The 26,075-nt window shown below is 37.0% G+C and overlaps 1 long non-coding RNA gene across 1 annotated transcript; it reads left to right on the plus strand.

Moving 5' to 3' along the window:
• Window positions 1–164: 164 nt before the first annotated feature.
• Window positions 165–18,208, plus strand: LOC146005228 (uncharacterized). The gene is made up of 3 exons (XR_014443996.1): window positions 165–237; window positions 7,728–7,855; window positions 18,115–18,208. It is a non-coding gene; the product is annotated as an uncharacterized LOC146005228 (long non-coding RNA).
• The last annotated feature ends 7,867 nt before the right edge of the window (window positions 18,209–26,075 follow it).

Below are 26,075 nucleotides of genomic sequence, written 5' to 3' on the forward strand. Positions count from 1 at the left end.
ATTTGCAATTTAAAGAAAACTCAATAACATAGAGCTGGAATTAATTTTGGGTGCTTCTTGCACATATCAATGTGATTTCAATTATTTAATCCCTAAATGGTGCAAGAAATCTGACAACTTTCTTCTTGGGAACAGTTCCTTATTATATTTTGTATTTCTTTTCCAGATGAAGATGAGGAACCTCGATATATACAATTGACCAATCAACATAAAGGTGCTATTCGAGCAATTAGAAAGGTAACAAAGAGTTTTATAGGTATTCAAAACTCTTATTTTTTGTACTTTTGGTGTTGTATGTACAGTAAACATTATAAACACATCATCTTCATTTTTCTTCATCATAACTATGTTATATTAAGGTCAGTAATGGCTGAGTAATTTACTGTAATATATATTTCGAATTTTGTACTGCTTCAGAAATCATTATACAGGGTGGGGCAAAAAAAGGTAACCGAAGTCGTATCTCATTCCCATATTTCGGTTATCTTTTTTTGCACTCTCTGTACATTGTATGTAGTTACTACAAACGTACAGGGTTATTCAAAATGATTGTCAGGATTTCAATATTTTTTTATTTTTTCTGGACAGGTCGTGAAACATTTGGCATTAATAACCAGACCAATTGATGGAGAGACTCTCAAAGTTTCTTTTCGTAATAGGTAGTGTCCTTTAGTTATGCATTTGACTGCTAGGAGGCATGTTTTAAAAGATGGCAGGCATTGAGAAGGCATTTTTGTGTTTCAATTACATCATACTCAGTTTTCATTGTTCTGTGACAAATTCCATTCATCGGCGACACACAATTTCAGAAAATAGGGTAGGGTGCTTGAATAAAGGAAAAACCAGAAGCACAAATTACCCAGGAGTCCTGGAAAATCTGAGGGAACTTGGCATACCAGAACAGACAGTGTTATGTATTTTTGAAAGCAACTAATTAAGCCATATTCTGCTTCGAGCTTTTAACACCTGATGATCACAATGGAAGGAAGACTTTCTGAGAAGTGTGTTGGACAATGGTAAATAACTGACTTTGATTAAATTCGAGCACAAAAAATGCATCTCAGAGTCATCACCTCCTATCTTGTAACACCTGCCTCCAAGGGGTCAAATATGTATCTACTGGGTACTGTGTAATGAAATAAAACTTTTGAGTATGTCTTCATCAATGAACGTACATGGTTATAAATACCGCGTGTATCATGAGCTGCATAGAAAAAATTGAATAATTTTAAATAGCCCTGTATTAATTGTCAATAGTAGACTACATTATAATCACAATTAAAATTTCAAATCAAATAACTAAGGGGATAATGGTAATGATATCCATTTCTGGAAGTGTTTCAATATTTCTTTTATCAGGTTTATTCATCAATGAAGAATGTTTTATTGTTTATGTAAAGAAATAAAATTCAAGTATTTTTAATCATAAAGAAATTGAAAGATTAAAATCAAGAAATAGTGAAGGATCCTTCACATATTCTTTTATGTGCACTTCAGGAGGTCATTAACATGAAACATTACCGATGTATGTAAAACGTGGAGAACACTATGTTTAATATAAAGTTTGACCAATCTGAAAAACCCTCGATTCCTTCGAAATTGGGAGTTATTTTGTGTTATTAGAAACATTATTTTCATTATATTGAATTACATATATTAATTATATGAAAAAAAATAAGCAAAGAATTATAATTTAAAATCTGATATATCACACCAAGTAGTCATCAGCATCATTAAGCAAGAAAATTGTACGATTATAGGGAAATTATTTACATTTAAAAACCTGAAATTAACCAAAACAGTGGTCACCTTTTTTTTTTTTGGTTGACCAAATGTTTGGACCATTGTCAATCCTTCTTCAAAGTCAGAAAGGTTATGAGCAAGTCATGGATGCAATTGGTTAAAAGTTCTTATGACTCATCATCCTATTGATGTTATTTTGTATCACATTTTTATACCTTTTATAATCAATTGTAACAGATTTTATCATGTCTTGCTTATAACTTTTGCAGCTCTAAAGAAGGTCGATCAGATAATTTTGACATCCAAAAGAAGGTATATGTTATTATCATTGTCTTAGTTAATTTCAAATTCACATCTATAATTTATCCTGTAGTAAGCTGTAGCTTTAAAATTATCCATATAGTGGATAATTTTACATATTACAAAATCTTCCAAAAATGTTCATTAATAATGAATGAATGAGTTAAAATTTTTGGGGTGCATCATATATGCACACTTCAAAGTATGCAGAGAAAATCTCCTTTTCTAAAATAAAATATCCTTACCTGAGAGTTAAAAGGGGTGTAAAAACCTTGAGCGTGGTTGAAAGTGCAAGGTTAAAAAAGGTTCCTACAGGACATGTAAAACACTTTGAAAAGGTAAGCAAGACTAAAAACTTCCTCAGATGCAGTATGAAAGGCCAGTGCTTCTCAAAATATTAAACGTTAGTTAAAGCACCGTCATCATCTCCCAACATCGATGATAAACAGATGGGAAGGTTGAAAGATTGTCTGAGGATATTAAAATTGGTGCATTTTATAATAATGTGCCAAACACTTAAAATAACATTACATACATGCAGATTGGAGGGTCCAACCCTTGCAGCAAATTACATTTTGCGAGATGACTGTGTCCGATGTGAAGCCAAGTTAAAATGACCTCTTCTCAATCGTAATGCTATGTACATTTTGTCTTAATATCGCGAAGATTGTTTTCCATTACCTTATCCCACTCTTCCTGCCACATATGAAGGGAACATTTAAAAACATTCTGCAGGGCTCTCGCTGGCAGGAGGTGGAAGAGCATGCCACCATCTGCTGATGCAGACTTCAAAGCAGCTTAGGCTGCTTCATTCAGTTAAAGTTAAAATAAATTTAAATTTTCACTTTAATTCAGGGCTATATATTATGCAAAATTACTGCACTAACCATTCAATAAAGACCAAAGGAACTTTTCATATTTTTATTGAAATGCAGATTTTGCTAATTGCTGTCACAATAATGGATTTCCTACGAAAAGCATAATTACTAGGGATGGACCGATGTGAAATTTTGACTGATACCGATTAAGTACCAATATAAAAGATACCGATAACCAATATTCTACTGATCTGATATAAAATTAGAAATGGTCCTTGAAGAAGCTGAAAGGTTCACTGACCTCCTTAAGAAATGTGTTTCGAGGTGACTGCAGTGCAAAAGAAATTCCATATTTAGACATTTACTTTTTTAGAAAGTAGGGTATGGAGATTATTCATAAAAATTACAACAAAATGGCAGAATTTTGCACTAAATTATCAGATATGTATCGATATATCGGATCGGTAGTTTTACTGATATGCCTCTATTGGTCAATACCGATAGAGTACCGATTAATCGGTCCCATCCCTAATAATTACCAATAGAAAAAAGTATTAAATGTAAATACATTTTGAAGTGATTGAAAGTTCTGTTTCTCATACACACACAATAGTTGTATCGATTGTGAACTAGTGATAACTCCAAAATTTTCAATGATTCATGGTTCATTTACATACCTTAATAGGTTATTCCCAGCATTATGTAAAACAATCTACGAGGGCTATTTTTTTTCAACCTCCGATGGTGCCGCCAGATGGCCTGTGAAGCATTAAGAAGCGGGGCATCACAAAGCGTGATTGGCATCTTCCCTGCCACTACCACCGCCACTGCCAAGACCAACGCTTCAGTTGAAGCTGAGTGACGGGTGCGTAGAGATGTCTGCTACAATTGACTCTCCCCCCAAGTGCGAGGTGCACAGTGTGATACAACTTCTACAGGCACAGGGGCACAATGCAGGGGAAATTCACCGTCGAATGAGCTGTGTGTACGGTAAAAACATTCTGAGTGACGGCGTGGTTCGCAAATGGTGCAGGAAATTTAATAAAGGTGCTAGTCAGGGACGGAACTCTGTGGCGAGCTCAGATGAACCCGTACAGCTTGTGGATCAAGTGGTTCGGATGAGGCATTGGTTACGATTTTGAAACTGTCCGAAGACTGCTCATCCTCCCTTACAACTCAGACCGGGCACTTAGTGACTTCCACATTTTCCCGGTGATAAAGAAGTGCTTGGGAGGATGGTGCTTCCACACCAAAGAGGAGCTTCGGGACACCGTGCAGACCTGGCTCAACTGACAGGCAGCACCTTTTTTTGCAGAGGGTATTGGAAAGCTGGTGCATCGGTATGATAAATGCCTGAATCTGATTACGTTGAAAAGTAGATTATATGTGTACGTAACTTTTGTCAATAAACCCAATTTGCTTTCCACTGTGGATTTGATTTCATGCCCTAACGGAGGTTGAAAAAATGAAATAGCCCTTGTAAATCAGTAAACTATTGATTTGCTATGGGCCTTCTTTGAATACCTTTCGTTGTTGTGGACCACCAGGGCTTAATATCTGGGTACCCATAGTGCATCAAGTATTTATTTAAAGTTGCTTTTCAAGGTACTTTCTTTTCAATTTTACATTAAAATTTATGCAATATTGAAGTTATTTCATTAATAATAGCAAATAGTGAAAGAAAGTGTAGCATGTCACTTAGGTCTGAAAGCTCCCTCAAATTTCAATATTATACATTTATATATTATAAAGTTTTTACATACCATAATATTTTTTTGTGCAACACATACTATTATTATATTATTAAAAGTGATAAACATTAGGTGTTTTAATTTTATTTGTGTTCCAAACATTATAAAATAGATTAATATGAAGACTTCAACATCAACCACTTATAGTTATGGTTTTAACATGGAAGTCAACAAATTTAGCAGATTTCATGCTAACTTCCGACTGCCATCCCATTATGAAATTTTGCACACAAATATTCAATGGATGTCTTTGAAAATTTAGAAAAAAATATAAGTTTTTTTTTTTAGATTTTCGAAAAAGATATTTTGAATTTTGGAAAAAATACAAAATTCAAATAATACAGTCATGTTGCATTTCAAATTAAAGCTCATTAAAAACAAGAGCATGACACCAATTTGAGCTCTTCAGGATAAATAGTTTTTGCAGCTGTTTAAAGATTTCAAAATATATCAAATTTTTGCAATTAGTTTTTGATATTCAATAGCTCAAAAACTTAGAGCCCAAAAATTCTGAAATTTACAGTTTTTGTCCTTTTGATAGGTATAATGAATAAACAAAAAATATATGTATATTAAAAATCTTAAACAATATTTGGTTGATTTGACATGGAATGATGATTCCTCCAAATTTAAAATGTTCCTACACCACTGTTAATACACAATATGAATCATTACCAAGGAATACTGGTATGTCCAAATGTAAGAAATTGATTCCGTTGGTATCTGTAAGCGAGTTGCAAGTGTGACATTGTAAATTTTCACCCACTATGTTGTACAACATACAGCTTTTAGACGTGTGCTTTTTTGCATGAGTGTACTAAATGTTCCGCTTGTTATGCAATCTAAATTGACATGTCCCAACAGATTTAGAGTGGCCCATAAGTAATCAAGGAGTTTCAATGTTTAATAATATATTGAATTTAACATTTTTACATAAAGTTAAAATTCTGAAAAATTCTTTCTACTGGATATTCAGTGATAATCAGTGACTGTTGTTTTCTTCATACACACATTTTTTTCTTTTTTTATTTTTTTTCATAAAGTTAATTTTTTTTCTGCTGGATACTCTCTCGCGATATCGGGATTCAATGTAAATTGAAAACAATTAGAAATGGAGTTTTTTTGTAACTACTTCATCTGACGGAAAATTGAAGACAATTAAGATTGATATTTTTTATGTGATTTATTTAAATAAAATTCGAACTATCGGCCATTACGACGGTTGACTCGATCGCGTCCTTTTTCAACGGCAATTCTGAGGAAGAACGCTGATTTTTTATTTTATTTTTTTAATGCTATGTCAGCGGAGTTCTTCCAACTCCGCTGAAGAACGCTGTTGCGGTGAGCTTTTAAGAAGCTCTTTTTCAATGCTTCAGTGGGACCCCTTTTTATAACGTGATTAGCTTATTTATTTATGATGCCCGGGTCCTAGGTTCGATTCATGTCTGCAGCGTGATACGAATCAGTGACTGTTGTTTTCTTCATACACACATTTTTTTCTTCAGTGAGAATTTATTTATTTTTTTCATAAAGTTAAAATTCTGAAAAATTCTTTCTGGTGGATATTCAGTGATAATCAGTGACTGTTGTTTTCTTCATACACCTTTTTTTCTTCAGTAAGTTTTAAATTGAATTTGAAGTGATAGAGAGAAAAGAAAAAATGGATGGTTTTGATTTATTAGTAGGTTAGGTTATAAAGTTTACTATTTCCTTTGGCCCAGATAATTATTAGAAAAGCTGATAAGCAAAATAAAATGAAAAAATGACCACAGAAAACAATTATAGAATTATGAACTCCTTCATTACTTGTGGGTTACCCTATATAAAAATTGAAGTCACATTGTCTTCTACCCATACACTGCTCACTAACTTTACTTTCTTTGTTTCTATAGCTCAAGTATTTAGTAGCTCGGCGTAAATTTAAGGAGGCCTTGAAACCCTATGATGTGAAAGATGTCATGGAACAATATTCCGCTGGCCACGTTGACCTTCTTAGTCGTGTAAAGAGTTTACAATCGAGGTACTGCATCCTCTTTTCATTTAATGCATTTAACATCCCTGTGTTGTCCATCGAAGATTCACTAATAAGGAGATATTGATGAATACAGCTTAAACGTCTTGCAGTTATGGCTTATAAGAATGATACTTGTGTTCATCAATTAGATACAAGCAAATTCAGTTGGATACTGTTTGTATCCACTAGCATCAGAAAATATATGCTATTACATGAGTCTATCACTCATCCTCATCTTCAAAATTAGCCTGAACTGGCAGAAAAGTGAAGTAAAATAAACCAAATCAATAAATCAATCATGTTTTCTAAAATATATTTTATGAATAACATGTAAAGAGACTTAAATTTTGTATTTGCTTGTCAAAAATATTTTAATTTCCTGTCAAATTTTCTGTTAAAAAACACCCAAGAAAACACTCCAAAAGGCTTTAATGAATATTGATGTATGGTGTCAATTTACACACACTGACACATATCCCATCTCAGGGAATATTGTGTGTTCAGCTCACAATCAGCATATTATGGGTTCGAATCGTAGTCTTGGCATGGGTATTCATTCTCCTGTATGTGTTCCATAATTCATCTTCATCATCGCGGTTAACCTAAAGAGGCAGAAAGTGACATAAAGTAGGAAAACTACAATTAACCATTTCATTATCATGTAAACTCTAGTAACAGATTCATTTTTAAAAATCCTAAAAACTAAGCTGTTAGCTGCAAGAAGATTCAACTGAATTCAACAATATCACTTCATACGCATCCCTTGGAACAACGACATAACTTTTAGTTTGTTATTTTTTATGTCCGATACTTTTTCCTCTCTCTCAGGATGCTTCTAACACGTATTTGTACACACTCATGGACTGTCCATTGGGCCTGCCGTCTATCGCACTGTGAAACGTGCGTGGTTTGTGAATTATGTGAATTTGTGTTTGTTTAGAACTAATCTAGTTTTTCACATATGTGTGCGTATGTATGTGTGTATGTTGTCTGAAGTACAGTGTTGTGTTGTATTTTTTGTGTTGCTGCTTGTTAGTTAGTTCCGTGTTTACTGTAATTTTTTTTGTTCTTTTTGAAAATTTCCGTCTCCCTTTTTCGTAGCTGAAGTATTTTGTCGCTAGAAGAAAATTTAGGGAAGCGCTTAAACCTTATGATGTTAAGGATGTGATCGAGCAATATTCGTCTGGCCATGCAGATCTGTTAAACAGAGTGAGAAACCTGCAGTTCAGGTAGGCTTTTCACTTTCTATGCACAGCACTTAACCTGTCATTCTGTGGTCATCGATGTGGATTAGGTCACAAGACAAATACAATCGTCAGTGACCAATTTACAGTAGGTGTTGTATGTTATTTTTATTATTTTTTCACTACCTTTTGCTCCTATTGTAGTTCGAACTTCAGAACCTTGCACAGGAAAGTGGAAACTCATATGAAAAACACTTTGGAAGAAATAGTTTAATTTATATTATTAATACACTATGTTGCCATTTGTCACCGGACACCCCTCAAAAAGTGCTTGGGATCGTCTGTACACGTCATACAACATATAAAAGGCGTTGCCAGTTGAGAATACACTCATACCAGCTACAGCAGTCAATATGGACAGACGATCGCAAACTGAGTGAGGTGGAAAGAGGGATGATCATTGGCGCCCACAGGTTTGGGCATTCGACCCGTGAGATTTCCAACAAATTTCAGATACCCCGGTCGACAGTGAGTGATGTTATCGTGAAGTGGAAGCGAGAGGGGTCATGACATGCTGACCCAGATCCAGTAAACCTAAAATATTAACAGATCGTGACTGTCGATGCTTGAAACGTGTGGTGAAGTCAAACCGGAAGGCGTCGTTACAGATGGTGGCACAGGAGTTTCGATCAGCTTCCAGTAGTGCTGCAAGTGATTGTACTGTCCGCCGGGAGATCGTCGCACTTTGTTTTCATGGTCGCGCAGCAGTTCACAAGCCTCATACCCGCAATGTGACCCGTCGGTTACAGTGGTGCAAGGAACGCTGCCATTGGACTCTTGAACAATGGAAATCCGTCCTATGGAGTGATGAATCGCGCTACCAGATGTGGCGGTCCGATAGACGTGTGTGGTGTGGTGTATGCCCAGTGAACGCTGTTTACAGGACTGTATCGTACCCACAGTGAAATTTGGCAGAGGTGGCATCATGGTTTGGTCCTGCTTTTCGTGGTATGTTGGTCCTCTTGTTTTAGTTTGGGAAAACATGAATGCCGATGCATACCAAAAAGTTCTGGACAATTCTGCGCTACCGACATTGTGGGAACAATTCGGTATTGACCCATACCTGTTTCAGCATGACAATGCTCCATGTCATACGGCAGGCATTATCAACACGTGGTTCGAGGACATGGGTGTGCAAAAATTTGATTAGCCAGCTTAAAGTCCAGATATCAACCCCATTGAACATCTTTGGGACGAGTTGGAGCACCGCTTGAGAGCCAGGCCATGCCACCCAAAAAACACCACTGAGCTGTTTGCCACTTTGCAGGAGGAATGGGGCAAAATTCCCGTCGACACGTATCGCAAATTGGTGGAAAGTCTTCCTCGAAGGGTTGCGGACGTCATTGAGGCGAAAGGTGGCCCTACACTATACTGATGTGGTGCTGCGACCAGATTAACTTACTAGTATGGGGTGTCCGGTGACGAATGGCAACATATTAATATTTTGTCAAAAAGTTGAAAATAAAATTGAGTATCAAAATATCAATAACTTACAACAAAGACCAATCATACAATTACAATCGCCTGGTGAAATGATTATAATCATCCCCTTTTTTGTTTTATATAATATGTTCCATTTTGAAAAAAACAAAAAATAAGCTGATCCATTTCATAATTTTATACAGAAAAATAAGGGACATAAATACAAGGCAACCTCTGAAAAACTAAAATATTTAATTTTTAATATGTTCGACACATAATATGCAAAGCATTGTAGTTGAAAATTTACATTTTGTTGATTATATATAATTATAAGTATTTGATAAATTTATTTTTTTCACCCTCATACCCAATGAGGTTATAGAATGCAGAGATGTACGATGAGAGGGTTGGGGGGGTCATGCAGGGCAGTTACCCCAGACACTGAAAGATCAAAAATAATAAAACCTGGAATAGGTTAAACAGCATGGTGCCTCATGAAAACATTAGCACATCTTTTCATCACTCGTTGCCAGGAAAGCTCCAAGACTTACTACTAAATTAATATTGTTGTCAGTTTGCAAAGAAATGGATTTAATAAAATTTATCGTGCTTTCACTGCTCGCCAGGGTGGCTACTCACTGGGAATTCCAGGAATTATGCATGCATTTTTCTCCATAGACATGAAAAACTGCAATTATTCCAAATCTCATTGAATTTATACATATTTATAATTGCCGTAAAACTAGTTTTTTTCAAAGTTTAGCCTTTATTTTTATCGAGGAAGAAAAGAAAAATAAAAGAAAATTTTCTCAGTCCGTTTTCTTTCTTATTGAATTTTGCAGAACAATATCTATGACATGTGAAAGATTATTGCAAGGTAAGATATATCTTGAAGTTCCTTAGGTAAATTTTAGTTTGAAATTCTAATACAGAGTGTCCGAAAAGTCACGCAACCCGGTGTTTACGACCGTATAACGGAATAGCGAAACGGAATGAGAAGAAACGCTTTCTGCCAAGAGAATGCCCTGTATATTGGGAAAATTTAGAGAGACAAACATATGTAAGAACATGCATGTTTTTATAACAAATAAGCAAAGTGTTGCCAAAGGCGGAAAACAAATATTTGCATATCGTGTATATTGATGCACAGAACTCACTGAGGTAAATTATTGCAACATTTCACAATACCAACGAACAATTTGGATGGCCATCTATTGAATTTGACAGAAAAAGAACTTTGACGAAGTTTCAAAAACATTGCAGAAGGGAATAAATGGGCTGTTCCAAAAATCGATGTTTTCACAATATTACGAGGGACACTGGCAACACTGTTGGTGTCACGTGTCACTAACAGACGTGTTTCACCTCAGGCTATCACACTAAGGCACTTTTAACGACAAAGGAGAAAGTTGGTTATTCTCGAACATATGCAATAAATTACATACACCTTGCAACCCTGAAATGTGGGTATATCTAAATGCTTCTCTTATGCAAGAATATGACGATGTTCGGATATATTCTTCAACAATAAACACTCTTTCCTGTGTAGAATATGGCATTTTAAAAACACACAGACGTCAGCATAAGTAGACACAATCTGGAATGCCGTTCGCGGCAAACAGCAACCACCTAAGGCACAGAAAACATAACAATTGATACACGTTCTTCTGTACCCACATTTCAGGGTTGCCAGGTGTATGTAATTTATTGCATATGTTCGAGAATAACCAACTTTCTCCTTTGTCGTTAAAAGTGCCTTAGTGTGATAGTCTGAGGTGAAACACATCTGTTAGTGACAGGTGACAGCAACAGTGTTGCCAGTGTCCCTCGTAATATTGTGAAAACATCGATTTTTGGAACAGCCCATTTATTCCCTTCTGCAATGTTTTCGAAACTTCGTCAAAGTTTTTTTCTGTCAAATTCAATAGATGGCCATCCAAATTGTTCGTTGGTATTGTGAAATGTTGCAATAATTTACCTCAGTGAGTTCTGTGCATCAGTATACACGATATGCAAATATTTTTTTTCCGCCTTTGGCAACACTTTGCTTATTTGTTATTAAAACATGCATGTTCTTACATATGTTTGTCTCTCTAAATTTTCCCAATATACAGGGCATTCTCTTGGCAGAAAGCGTTTCTTCTCATTCCGTTTCGCTATTCCGTTATACGGTCGTAAACACCGGGTTGCGTGACTTTTCGGACACTCTGTATAATTACCAATTTTTTGTAGATTAGTATATCCCGTAACATTTGTGACTTCTGTTTGTAGATGTACTTCGAGTCAGAGTATGTGAAATGGAAAATGTCAACTCTGCACCTTAAATTAAATATTTAAATACATATACCATTTAATTTAATTTAAAATGTGGGATATATTGGAATAACACAGACCCTTAATATATTTGTGTGGGTGGTGAGAGGTTGAAATAGAAAGAAACATCTGCTTTTATCCTTGAATTTTTGGAAAGTCCTCCTTGAAAACCGGGAATTATACTTGAATTTTATCATGGTCCTAGAGTGGTCACCCTGCTTGTGTACGAGTCAAAACAAGTTTATACTTATTACTTATTACATATTAATTGTTAATGATGATGTCATACAACACATAATGATAAATAGCCGGAGTGTATATTCTGAGTTATTCCCATCACCACTGCAATCCTGGAGTGCTCCCAGTCAGTGTCAGAGCTACTGGTAGCTCATAAAAAAGATAACAATGGACTTTTGTGATATTAAAATAAAATGTATTTGTACTTCCTTCTTCTCTTATTTATAATACAGTGTGTTCTGTTCAAACCTCCCACATTTCAATTCATCATTGCTAAAAGGTTATGAAACATAATGGAATGCGAGTGGTACATACTATACGGCGCACGCTTTTAGAAGGAACATGAGTTCGGCCAATACCCAGCCAGTCCTACTGTGCTGTTGCCAGACTAACTGCTAGCGCAAGGGAAGGACAGAAAATTTGCGATGTATCCATTATTTTGATAATGCATGCACAGTATATATGAGTACAGTGAAATAATATAATGAATATTTCTACATAGGATTATAATATCATATCACTGTAGCATATACGAGAAACCCATACCTGAAAGAAGCTTGAAGGTATTTATTCATCACCGCTCTCGTCGTCTTCCTCGGTCTCCGTGTCACTGATTTCACTCATTTCCGAGTCACTCTCCTGAAGGTTAAAGATTAGGTTTTGCACCCTTGGTGCCTGTACTACTGGTGCTAGGTTTTGAGAGTGACATCATTAAAAATAAAAAGAACACACGGAATACACACTATTGCACGAACAGGCTGTATTTAATCTTTTCACAAACTGTTCTTTGTGGCGCACGAGTGAACGATAAGCAAATAATTTTACACCGGCCTTGCTACGAAAACGCTGAACTCAAACTGACCCAGACTTTCAATGTTCGAGAATGCCCAGAACAATGAAGGGTCATTGTTTATATCGAGGTGAATTTAACACCCACAGTTTTCCATAGACAAAACAACTCAGCTGCGTCAACAGGGTGGCAACAAAAAAAAAAAAAAAAAAAAACAGGCAGAAGGAAATGAAAGGTGATGTTTCCCTTGTTTCTTCAAGAAACGATAACTCTGGCTGTATGCGACGAAAATTCATGGGACTTGGACAGTCAGGTTCAAAATGTATTTCCCCATCTTATGATGAACCTTAAAGTGGCGAGTTTTATGAAAATTTCTTGCGAGCAAGAAAAATACTGAACACTGCTTTTAACTTCCGTGCCGCAGTCTCCTAACTGTGCAACGTTGCACTCCTACCATTGGCTGATCGCCATGCACACCCTCTGCGTGGCCCCGCCCAATATCGCTTCTAAAAGCGTGCATCGTATAGACGAAAGGGAAACTCAAAGAATTTTATTGCATGACCTTGAAGTTCACCATTCTCTCACTATGAAGCATAAAGCACAATGGCGACTCCACAGCAGCACGTACAATCTGTATTCTGGTATACAGAGACCAAATCAACCATTACCTTGCAAAGAAATTAGCGGAGAGAATATGGAGGTGAAGCACTTGATGGGGAAAACCATTAAGGCATGGTGTGCGAAGTTTTTGGTAACTGGAAGTGTTAATAAACACTCCGGTGGTTCTCGTCCACGTGTTTAGGAGGAGAAGGTGGAAGATATTCGAGCCCACGTAAATCACTTCGCCAAGCCTCCAAGCAGTTCAAACTTCGCACACCATGCCTTAATGGTTTTCCAATCAGGTGTCTCACCTCAATATTCTCTCCGGTAATTTCTTTGCACTGTAATGATTGATTTGGTCTCTCCATACCAGAACACAGATTGTGCGCGTTGCTGTGGAGTCGCCATTGTGCTTCATGGGATTGTGGCGCTGCATAGTGAGAGAACTGTGAACTTCGAGGTCATGCAATAAAATTCTTTGAGTTTCTCTTTCGTCTAGTACCTCTCACATTCCATTATCTTACGTAACCTTTCAGAAAGAATCAATTAAAATGTGGGAGGTCTGAATGGAACACACTGTATATTATCTGAACATCTATTTACTTGGCATTATGTTAATGTTGGTGACCCGTGCTAATATCCATAGTGGATTTGCAATGTGAATGGTACAGAGGCTACAAAAATTTGTAGAATATGCCAAATTAATAGATGCATGGATCATGTACACTCACCAGCAATAAAATTGGGACACCTATATCCTGAAGTACTTGCTTCCCTACAAGGTGTTATATGTGTGTTGTCTAACTATACCACAATAATAGCAGTTTAATAGCAAATTTTCAATGTCAGCTTCTACCACCATCATAGAGTTAGGCAACACACACAACGCCTTACAGGGAAGAGAGTATTTCAAGTTAAAGGTGCTCCATCTTTATTGCCGGTAACTGTACATACCTGTTTCATATTTATAAATATTTCAATGTGTTTAATATTTCCCAAAATACAATAATTTGAAATTGTATCATATTATTTTCATTATTGTCGCCTTGTAATCAAGGGGTCCCGGGTTCGATACCCGGTGGAGGCACAAGTGGTTCGGATCCCACTTTAAACTGTAGGTCCAGTCCCGATTAGCCTTACTGTGCATAAAGTGGACTTAAAACACCAACTCAACAACTCAACATATTTTCATTATTATTCCCAAAACATATTATGACCTCCCTGATGGCACAGTGGTTGTGTCGTCGCCTTGTAATCAAGGGGTCTCGGGTTCGATACTCAGTGAAGGTACATAGTCATTCGGATCCCACTTTAAACTGTAGGTCCAGTCCCGATTAGCCTTACTGTGCATAAAGTGGACTTAAAACATCAACTCAATCAATCAAAACATATTAACTAACATCAATATATTTATTTTGGTTCTATTTGATTTGGGGAAACATAGTATAGCATAAATTTTGCCTAATTATTAGGTTCATGGTAGAAAATTACTCCACATATGAGTTCCTGCTAAATTAGATAGGTTTTGTGAGTATTACAAATTACAGCATGTTGTCTATTGCTTGTAATTTATTTGTGCATTATCACTGTTACACACAAATCCGGACAATATTTTTACCTTACATGTGTGTGTAGTTTTGTATGTGTATGTATGTCATGAAATGAATGTGGTGTTTTATTACAAGAATGTGTTTCTTAAGAATAGGCGACATAACTCAAGCATTGTTTTAGCCAATCTGCCATACTTGTGGTAATTAATATATTTATTTCAGTTTATGAATGTTTAATTCTTCTACATTTCTTAAATTTCCTTATCATTTTCCATGGTTAGTTTAAAATGCACAGTGCAAGAAATTTAAAATTATATATGCAATTTCTATAAGCATGATGCATTTTGAAACAAATTCATTGTAATAGGAGGATACTATTGGAATTTATTATGTAAGTATTTAATACATTTGAAACAAATTGCATAATACTTCTTTGTAAAAGTATGTAAAAGAAATATAGATATACATTTTATTAAAGCAATATATACTGTTTGCATTATGATATTTTGGTTTATTTGCATTGTTGTTGTGTTATATCGATATAGTGAATATCATCATTTATACAGGGTGATTCCATGAAAGCATGCTTTTACTGAATCACTCTGTATTATGAGTTAATTCTCTAAAATCTAATAGTGTATTATTTAGATGTGGCAATATATTTGTTTTCTTGAGTGTATTCTATGTCTAAGGACTTTCCCTGACTTTGGGAGATATGTTTGTGATTAAGCTTTCCCATTATAACTTTTTTTAAAAAATGTAATTTCTGTTTTAATAACACTTTTCTGCCTCTTTCATTTAAATTCGATAATCAGGACGAATGATATGAAAGATCAAATACAAATAAACTTACCTTACCTTGACCAGGACTTAAACCCATAATCACTGCTGTAAGACTTCCATGTGTGTTAAATTCATTGTTTCTGCAGAATGAAGTATGATTTCATTCAGCATACAAAATGTAGCGTACATCCTTCAAGTGAAAACTGCATTAAACATTTTGTGATATAAAAATGCATGAATTTAATACCTAAGAAAATGTAACACATTCATTTACAATGTTTATGTACAGTCACAGACACTTCTGGGTTGTGATGATTCCATTGAAAGTCAATAGGATTGTAACAACCCAGAAGTGTCCGTGACTGCACAAGAGTTTGTTGCTAGTAAAGAATCATGCTGGATACAAATGAATGTATCAGCATATCCAAGAAAACACCATATATAAAAGTAATAAATACAGAAGTGGTAATACGAGGGCTGTTCGGAAAGTTCTAAGAATCCGATAGAAAGAAACACAATATCAGAGTAATTGAGGTTTTATTTTTCAACATAATATCCTCGAAGATTAATGCACTTCTGCCAACTGCCTTCCAATGCCTTGACACCAGCAGAATATGTGGATTCGTCCAAATCTGGAAAATAGCCTGTCACTGTGGATATGACTTATTCACTGCACTGAAATTTCTTACCACCCAAGAATTTCTTCAGGTTTGGGAACAGGTGGAAGTCACTGGGGGCAAAATCAGGAGAGTACGGGGGTGGGGTAGCACCTGGAAGCGAAGTTTGTCAAGTTTCCAGCCTGTGACCATGGCTGAATGCACAGGCATGTTGTCCTGGTGGAACATCACTTTCTTTTTCTACATGTGAGGCCTCTTCTCTTGGATTGCTACCTTCAATTGGTCCAGGAGGTTGCTATAGTAGTCTCCAGTGACGGTCTTGCCTTTTTCCAGGAAGTCTATCAAGATGACTCCTTTCGCGTTACAAAAAACTGACGCCATCACCTTGCCTGCTGACTCAACCACCTTTGCATTCTTTGGTGGCGGGGAATCTGCATGCTTCCATTACTTGGACTGCTCTTTTGTTTCAGGCGTGTAGTGATGAACCCAAAATTCATCCATAGTGACGTAACGCCGCAGAAACTCTTGAGGATTCTTCTGAGAAAGCACCAAACATTCAGTGGAAGTCACTGCGTGAATGCGTTTTTGCTCCAGTGTGAGCAGATGCAGCACCCATCTCGCCGAAAGCTTTCTCATGTCCAACTCTTCAGTGAGAATGTGGTGTACTTCGTCCACTGAGATGCCCACTTCATGAGCTACCGCACTTTCAATCTTCGGTCAGCCAGCACCATATCATAGATTTTATCGATTGTTTCTGGTGTGATGGTGGTTGGCAGACATCCACTGTGGGGGTCATCTTCAATGCTGTTCTGTCCAAGCTTGAACAGCGTCGTCCACTTGCTAACAGTGGCAAATTATGGAACAAAGTCTCCCAACATTGTGTCCAATTCGGCTTTGATGGCTGTCACATTTAATCCCTTCTTCACCAGAAACTTGATGACCACACAAACTTCCTTTTGTTCCATGTTGTTACATCACTTGCACTTTTTCTCCATCACATGCCTATGGAAACCAGACTATTGGAAGAGTGACGATGCAATTTTCCCTGAACATTCAGAACAGATGCACATGCTTTTGTTCTGATTGCATCATCATCTCTGACTGATTCTTAGAACTTTCCGAACAACCCTCGTATGCTCAACTTAGAAACAACAGAAATTTGGCAGTTATAGTGGTGCATTAAAATGGTGTTACTCAGTAAGGATATGTACTATTAGGATGACTTTCTTATTCTTCATTAATAATTGTGTTTACTCTTACTTGTATATAACCAGGAACAAAATTAAAAAAAAAAAAACAGCACAAAATAAGGCCCCATGGCCATTTTTTTTTCACTTTTTTTTTAATTTCAAGTTTCAATATTTCACCACCTTGGATTGCACACTGGGTGTTGATTGAAGTAACGATTCCTTTCTCTTCCTTCATCAAGACTGGTTAAATATTGTGAAATATGGCAAGTTATGGTGTATTTTGTGTTTTCTTGACATCACATATTGTTGCAAACAAAATTCCAACTTCTTTCACTATTTTTTCTGCACTTTTCCACATGCTACTACATTGCATTGCTTGTTCAATGTTTATGTCGTTCGTTGAAATTTTTGAGAGTCAAATTTGAAATCACCTTCACTAACATTTTGCAAGTGATTAGGCCACTCATAAATAGCTTACAATTTCGTGACTCTTGTGTTCACACGTTAATGTTATTATGTCTCCGGATCATACTTTTATATAAAATTAAGAAGTCTATTAGTAAAAAATAAAACTGTAATTTTCAGTTACAAATTAATGACTACCATGGAGTTCCCAATGTAAAAATTAAACAAGAAATATGTGTGTTAACATATGCAACATTGAAACAATTTATTAATGAAAATGTTAAAAGAATGTTCTCGTATTACAGTAATTAATTTTATTACATGTTTCTGTTGTTAGGCTGGACCAGATTCTAGGAAAACAGGGTTCCAAAGCAAAAGATGTATATGTGTCAAAAATAAGTTTAGCTTCAAGAGTAGTTAAAATAGAAAGACAGGTATGTGCTCAGTTTCTTTCGATTATATTGCAATAAATTAGAATATTATAGTATTATCATTACTTAATTCAGCCAGTATGAATATTATATAACAGCTAAAAATCATTTTACAATTGATCTTTCAGAAGTAATTCCATAAGTGAAAAATTGGGGATGTAAGGTGAAATAGAAAAGATTTCAGAAGAAATAAAACTTGTTGGTACTATAACTTATATTCTACTGATCAGATATAAAATTACAAACATTCCTTCATTAATCTACTGATTTGTTGTAAAATAAATTTATAACATAACCTTGTAGGGGTGTGTTTTCCAGACTAATATAAACATTTATTTATTTATTTATTGTTTTGGGTGGCGAAGTTAAGACTCAAGCATTTTCTTCCACCTATCCATCTCAACTTGAGATTTTACAAATTGATTACAATAGCGGCAAAATGTATAAAAAACTAAAAACATTAAAATATGAAAGAAAAGAAAAATGCGAAAAATATAACATACACTGTAAGAAAAGTTAAAAACATATGTAAAACATACCAATACACACACACAACAAAAGTACTCAATATGCAGAAGAGCAAATGATTTTTGTGATTTTTAAATTTTGATTTGAAATTGGCTGAGAGTTAGTCTTCATCAGAAAACATTTACAGTATCCTTCACATACAATCATGATACAAATAAGACATCTATTCCTGATGGCACAGAAGTAACATTGTCACCTTGTAATCAAGACGTCCCATGTTGGATACCCATTGGAGGCACATAGTGATTTGGATCCCACTTACTGTAGGCCCAGTCGTGATTAACCAATCTGTGCATAAAGTGAACTTAAACGATTTTAAGGACAAATAAACTCGACGTTCTACTCATAACTATTTCAGCAAATAATTAGTTAATTCTTTTAGTCAGTCATGCTAAAATTATAAGATATTTATAGATATATCGGATCGGTAAAATAATCGGAAATTTTACCAATAAACCGATACACCGGTATGACTATACAGGGTGATTCCTTATGTAGTTTACAACTTCAATAATTTATAATTATTTATTGGAACCGCATACAGACTTGGTTTATATGTCATTATACAGCTAAACACTTCAAGTTTTTTATTCGAAATCTGTTATGGTTCTATGTGTGCACCGTTGGTCATCCTGGACACATCCCAACGAAAGTCAATTTCCTGCCAAACATTAACCAGCATTTCAGGGGTAACATTAGCGATGGCTGTTGTGATGCGATCTTGAAGTTCATGAAGATTATGAGGTAGGGGAGGGGTGTACAGTCATGGAAAAAAGTTCTTCCCCATAAGGCTTTAATAGGAGCAAGTAATGCAGGAGGGTAGGCAACACATATTGCACCCTTCGATGATCGGGTGATTTTGCCTGTCTTAACACCGAGAAATGTGTTCCACGCGAAGGTCAACATGACAGGAAAGCAAAGAGGGTCACGTGACTATTGGTTACGTGGAGTGTTGTGCTTCTCCACGTCCCCAGTTCTTGATCCACATTGCAGAAAAAGTAGAGCTGCATGCAATATATGAAAATAGGTTGTTTTCAACTACACGCTTAATTATGATTTTCCCAATTGTAAATCTATCAGACGTGTCTCCCGATTTAGTCGGGACAGTCTTTTACTTTGAATTCCTGTTTTTTCATAGGCGTAACTTGACGGGAGCAGAAAGGGCATTTGTAACCCCCCCAAAAAATCAGGTTTCTTAAAGCTGCTAAAACAGGAATTAAATACTATGATTTGACGCGTCCAAAAAAAGTATTATATTGAAAGATTGTTCCCAAATACGTAGATAGCAATTTAATACTTTGAAAGTGTCTCAGATTTGTTTATTATGTCACATCTTAGTGTGGCACAGGTCTACTACAAAAGTGGAATTTCGTAACAGAAATATGAACCCACTCCTTTTATTTCGTAGCCGATTTCATCTTGAAACTGAAATTAAGAATATTAGTTAACAAGGTAAAAAGGTAAAGTGTTCCCCTGTGCATAGCACCACGCCATGAAGGCGTATAGGGGGTGTGGGGGTAACGCCCCACACTTTCTTGATCCGGTCGTGAGTGGGGGTGATGTGATCAGCATCACGCCCCTGCCGCCTTTACCCCCCAGGGTTTCCCCCAGGTACCCATGTTATTCGACGCTGGGTAGACGCCGGGACCGCTTCCACCGTTAACAAGGTCATTGGTAAACAATAAAAAAATGTGTTAGACCCAATTCTTTAATACCTTATCATAATCTTTATCGCAATTTTAAATTTTGTTGTAAGTCCACTTTATGCAAAAAAAAAAAGGTAAAGTTCTCACCTGTGCTTAGCGCTACGCCATGAAGGCGTATAGGGGGTGTGGGGGTAACGCCCCACACTTTCTTGATTCGTTCGTGAGTGGGGGTGATGTGATCAGCATCACGCCGCCCCATACTTTCTTGATTCGTTCGTGAGTGGGGGGTGATGTGATCAGCATCACGCCCCTGACCGCCTTTACCCCCAGGGTTTCCCCCAGGTATCCATGTCATTCGACGCTGGGTGGGCGCCGGGGCCGCTTCCAACGTTAGAAAAGTTCCCGGGCTTGAACCGGCCGGGGATCGAACCCGGGGCCTATAGCATGGTAGTCAGACGCGTTACTGACTGAGTCACCGGCACAGATAGACTAATCTGAAATGCATACAGTTTAAAGTGGGATCCGAACCACTATGTGCGATCACCTGGTATCGTACCCGAGACCCCTTGATTACAAGGCCTTACCACTACGCGATCAGTGAGGCGCACACAATCTTTGTATTTCGACCTTTTTAAACCTATATGTATCATATAAGAGGTTGTTTAACGTTGCTATGCCTCTATGGATTATATATAGCCAGTATTCGAGCACATAGCGTCAGGTTTCATAGAATATAAGCTTCTCTTGCATGTTTATGGTTTCCTGTCTGCAGTAGAAAAACTGGCAGGTTCCCGTAGCTTTTCTTTCAATAGTCTTCCAATGGTTGCATATCATATCACTCAAATTTGATTCATTCGTTGCGAACACAATCCCCGATGGCGGAGTGGGATCGTGGGCGCCTTGTAATTAAGGGATCCCGGGTTCGATACTCGGTGGAGGAACATAGTGGTTCGGATCCCCCTTTAAACTGTAGGTCCATTCACGATTAGCCTAACAGGACATAAAGTGAACTTAAGACACCAAATCAAGCAACCAACACAATCCCGTTATTGTCCAGATTATCGAATCCAGAGCCTTCGTCGCGAATAACATAAGCAGGAAGACAACATGAAATAACCGAACAGAAACAGAACCTAAAACCTACATCGGATAGATTGGATTAAGTCGACGATACAGCACGGGTTCTGAAATGAAACAGAATACGAAAGTTGAGGGACCTCTATACGCACCCACTTTTCCTCCACTCAATGGGGAAGATATCCTTCTAGCTCAGAAGCCTTTACGTAGGAGTGCCCTGAGGGAACTTCAAGGCCACTACGATAAAGTGTTCTACGTGCAGCGGCGTATACTCTGGGTCATCTAGGTAATCGCAGATGACCCGGCTGTATTTCTTTTTTTTATACATACATTTCCTCGCAATATTCTTCCAAACCAATTTCGATGCATACATTTCCTTGCTTCCAGCACGCGAATACTTCCAATCGTTTGCCACCGAATGTCCGGGAACCTTTCTCCAGCCGGTGGAATGACTTCAGGGAATCTCACCCTGACGTCATTCCTCCCGCTTTCCTTACAACCCTTGGCGAGGAGGGAGGAGAAAGGAAAGAGGTGGAGGAAACACTGCTTTTCAGGCGCGGTGATTCCGTGCCCAGGGTAAGCTCCTTCTTGTGAGAGTCCACCGGTCGCACTCTCAACCTTGAGAGCCTTTTCCGTTCCCTCCGCTCAACTAGGGAAAACATACCCGGTAGAGTGCGAAGAACAGGAAAACTGAATAACATGGGCAAACCAATTCTACGCTAATTTTCACTTTACATTTGCTTCTGTCTTGCTGATTTCTGTTACTTGAACATAAATTTATCAAAAGGGAAAAGCTTAAATATTGAAGATGAAGCAAACTGAATTAAAATTCAAGGCTTAAGCAATTAAAGCACCTATTTGCTGACTCCCCCCATCCTTGTATTTACAAAAATAGTGATTGTTTCTCCTCTCTAATCTTCAAAAGCAGCGAGAATACTTATCTCACGGAACTGAATATTTTTTTAAAGGGAAACCCCCCTCCCCGAAATCCTACAAATATCTAATTTAAAAAGTGTATAGTGGTAATTCATTTTACTTCATTAGCAGGATTAAACACTTTGCTTAATACGTTCTAATAATCTGAGATTCATCTTCAGGACTTCTAACCCCACTGTTTCAAATTTATGTGGCGGCTGATAATAAGGGATGATCCTCATCCCGAATTAAAATTCTGACTCTGACCTGCAATGATTCGAACTTTTAAAAACCTGTCAATTCGAGCTCGGAAAGGGATTTTTTTTATTATTCATAGGGAATTTCATTCTGAGCCAGGAACACAACAACAGAAGTTTGGCGCGTGAAACTGAATGCGTGTAGTCGTTGGCTTCGTGCTGTGCTTCGTGTTTATTATTTATTTAGGTGTTAGTGTTTGTCGTGATAGTGCTGTGTTAAAGGGTAATGGATGTGATACAAGATTTGCTGGTGAAACCTTTTGGAACAAGATCTTTTCAGGAGAAGTTGCAAATTGTTAATACAGGTAGGCCAGTGTCATCGCTTGAACTTATTTCTACACACAAAGACAAAATCGGGAATATGTGAGGCATTTTCGCAGCAAATTATGACAAAACACCATGGTTGACAGGAAGTATAAGTGTTAATAAGCTTTGCATTTTTGTTCGCCGTGCTTACTTTTCGGGGCTGAAAAGAATGTATGGACGCGTGACTGTAATCTTTGCAACACTTGTGCCAAACATGAAAAATCCAAAAGTCACATAACTTCCTTTGTTAAGCTGCAATCTTTCGCCCAGACACGTATTGACGTGCAACTGGACAAACAGCGTGCTTTGGATGTAGTACAGCACAAGTAATCGGGTCCTGGAGTAAGTTGAATTTTGCACTTAAATTAATATTGCGGGTTTTTATTTCACTAGTGCACGTCTTTCATTTTTATATTTCACAGGCTGTTTTTTTATAGCTTTATAATACTGTCTTGTTTTATTATTTGAAATTCTACGCGTATAGTAAACTGCAATAACGAGAATTAATTGATTGTGATCGTAGCAATAAGACAAACATTCCGACACAATATTCCTAAATCCAATATGGAGCGTGACATAAATTGCACGGAAACTTTTGGAGTTTGAGGATCAAAAGGTCGGAGATTACCCACTCGTTAGAACCAGCATACGCCACTGTCTACGTGCAATGACGGGACCAAAACATACGTCAGATAGCTGTGTTCCTCCTTATTTCGTACGCCATTGATAACTGGAACACGTGACCTCGTCTTTGGTATAGCACAAGCCTGCTTGCTTGCCACCACCCTTTAGTTCAGTGACCTTCGCCCGTAGTCAGCAAGAGTGAATGACTCACCAGATACTTGTTGTCTGTGAGGCTACACAAGAATAGATATTTCGTTAGTGGCTGTAAGTATTGTTTCATCTGCAGTTATATCAGTTAACATTTCAATAGTTTCCTAATGGTTACGTTAGTGATAAACATGTAAATTAGTTCTCGAGAGTGAACGTTTTATCTATTTGAACGGGGGATTTTTATAGAGCCTGCATGTATTATTTTTTCCTGAAACAAGAAGAAATTCGAAGACGCAAAAAGAGTTGTATAAGAGTAGTTAACAAAAGGAAAAAAGAAGAAGAAAACGAAAATGTAAATGCTGAAATAAATTATGGTAGAGATCGAGTGAATAACATTTTGTCATGGGGCCTCCTCGATGGAGTAGTGATAACGTCGTCGCCTTGTAATCAGTGGATCCCGGGTTTGATACACGATGGATGCACATAGTGGTTAGTATCCCACTTTAAACTGAAGGTCGAGTCCAGATTAGCATATCTGTGCACCAAACCAAAACTAAGAAAGAAATTGTCACAGTGTAAGAAAATTTCATGTTCAACCAGATACGAAACAAAAGGGAATAATATATTGCAGGTTGGAGTTCACATCTGTAGCATCTAACCAGCACAATTATGAATCCCAACATATCGTATGAGATCCATTTTTATTATACATGTATGATAATATAAGAGAAGTAGAGGAAAGAGAAAACCAAGCGAAACACGGACGCCTTCTCCAGAATTTCAAATCTCGTTACATAAGGTTCTGGGTTGGAGTCCCGAACAGGCATGACTTTCTTGTTCTTGCCCTTTTATCTGCTTCATTTCATCATAATTCATCGTTATGGTTTACCTGCAGGGGAAGAATAATGACAATAATTGCCAATACAAAGCCAATGACAAACAGAACAACTCGATTACGGAGGTGCCAAGAAGAAACGAGACTTGACAGTTTCTCCGCCTCTCGGTTTGTCGAATTGAAAATTGCTCTCCCGTTCTCGGTCTCGACTAGTTAAATATAGAAATCGAAAATGTATGTGAATGAATATACATGTATTTTATATATTCCGGTTTTGTAGGAGATTTCGTGAGAGATGAAATAAGTACTCTTCCATCATATTTATTTTTATAATTTTTATTCCCTGTTCGATGATCGCGACGATAAGGACGAGTGACCATTACACGAAATTGATGACGAAATAGTCAAACACCCCCGACAAGGACGGTACTCAAAACCGGGAACTTTGGCGACGATATCGAATGTCAATCACTTAATGAGCTTGACCACCGAGCCTGCTTAATGTTGTTTCTCTCAGGAAATTCGTAATAACTGTCAATATCCCACATTCACTATCATTTTCTTCATAATTTATCTTATTGTTGTGATTAACCTGAATTCAAAGAATTAGTTGAAAGGCAAAAATGCAAGATTGAATGTCTCTGATGTTACTTCGTGCCGAATAATATGACGTGGTATTATGATATGAATTTATTAATCATATAATATGCCTATTCATTCCATTGATTGATCCCAATTGAGCACACAAAATATGCTATAATGTCCACTCCATGGAGGAGTGGTTAGCACAGCGCGCTACGATGCCATGGGTCCCTGGTTAGAATCTCGACTTGGGCGTGGGTGTCCTTGGTAAGTGTCCTTTCATCAATTTCATCATAGCATCACTCATCTTCATCGTCGCTATTTGCCAAAAGTGAAAGAATAGCAAATCTAAATAACAAACATCCAATCAAATCGAACATCTCTACCGATTTAATTCTATACGGTACCGAATTCCCACTTTATTACTGCATCTTAAGTCATTTTACAGCATCTCAATTGTTTTCCGATTCGAAAACATTTGGAATGTTGTCTTGTGCAGTTGATTGTGCATTGTTTCGTTGTTTGGATTGTTTAATTAACGTCGCATTAATTAGTTTTAGACCAATCGTGACGGGGGAAGCAAGAGCACAAAGAAAGCGAAAGAGACAAGGAAGAGACCACGGCTTTCTTTAAAGATAGCATCCCGTGAATACAACTCAAGTGACTGCAGAATATTATGAATAAAATTTATTTCGCTTTTTCCTTTTATTTCTGTTTCAGTTATTTTACTTCGCTTTTCTTCTACCACTCGCGTTACTCGTGTCGGTGAGGAAGAATTATAAACTCGTGAAATGGACGATGGTACAAAAAAATATATGCCTCTCCCACGGTTCGAAACTGTCAGTACAAAATATTGTCTTATATTTAAAATTTACGGGCAAATATGGTTTGTCAGGTAGCAATTTTCGCTTATCTCTTTCTCAAGGGGTTCCATTGCCTCTCTGATG

Source organism: Lepisma saccharinum, chromosome 23 (assembly GCF_977018435.1).
Source record: "Lepisma saccharinum chromosome 23, izLepSacc3.1, whole genome shotgun sequence".
Lineage (NCBI taxonomy): Eukaryota > Metazoa > Arthropoda > Insecta > Zygentoma > Lepismatidae > Lepisma > Lepisma saccharinum.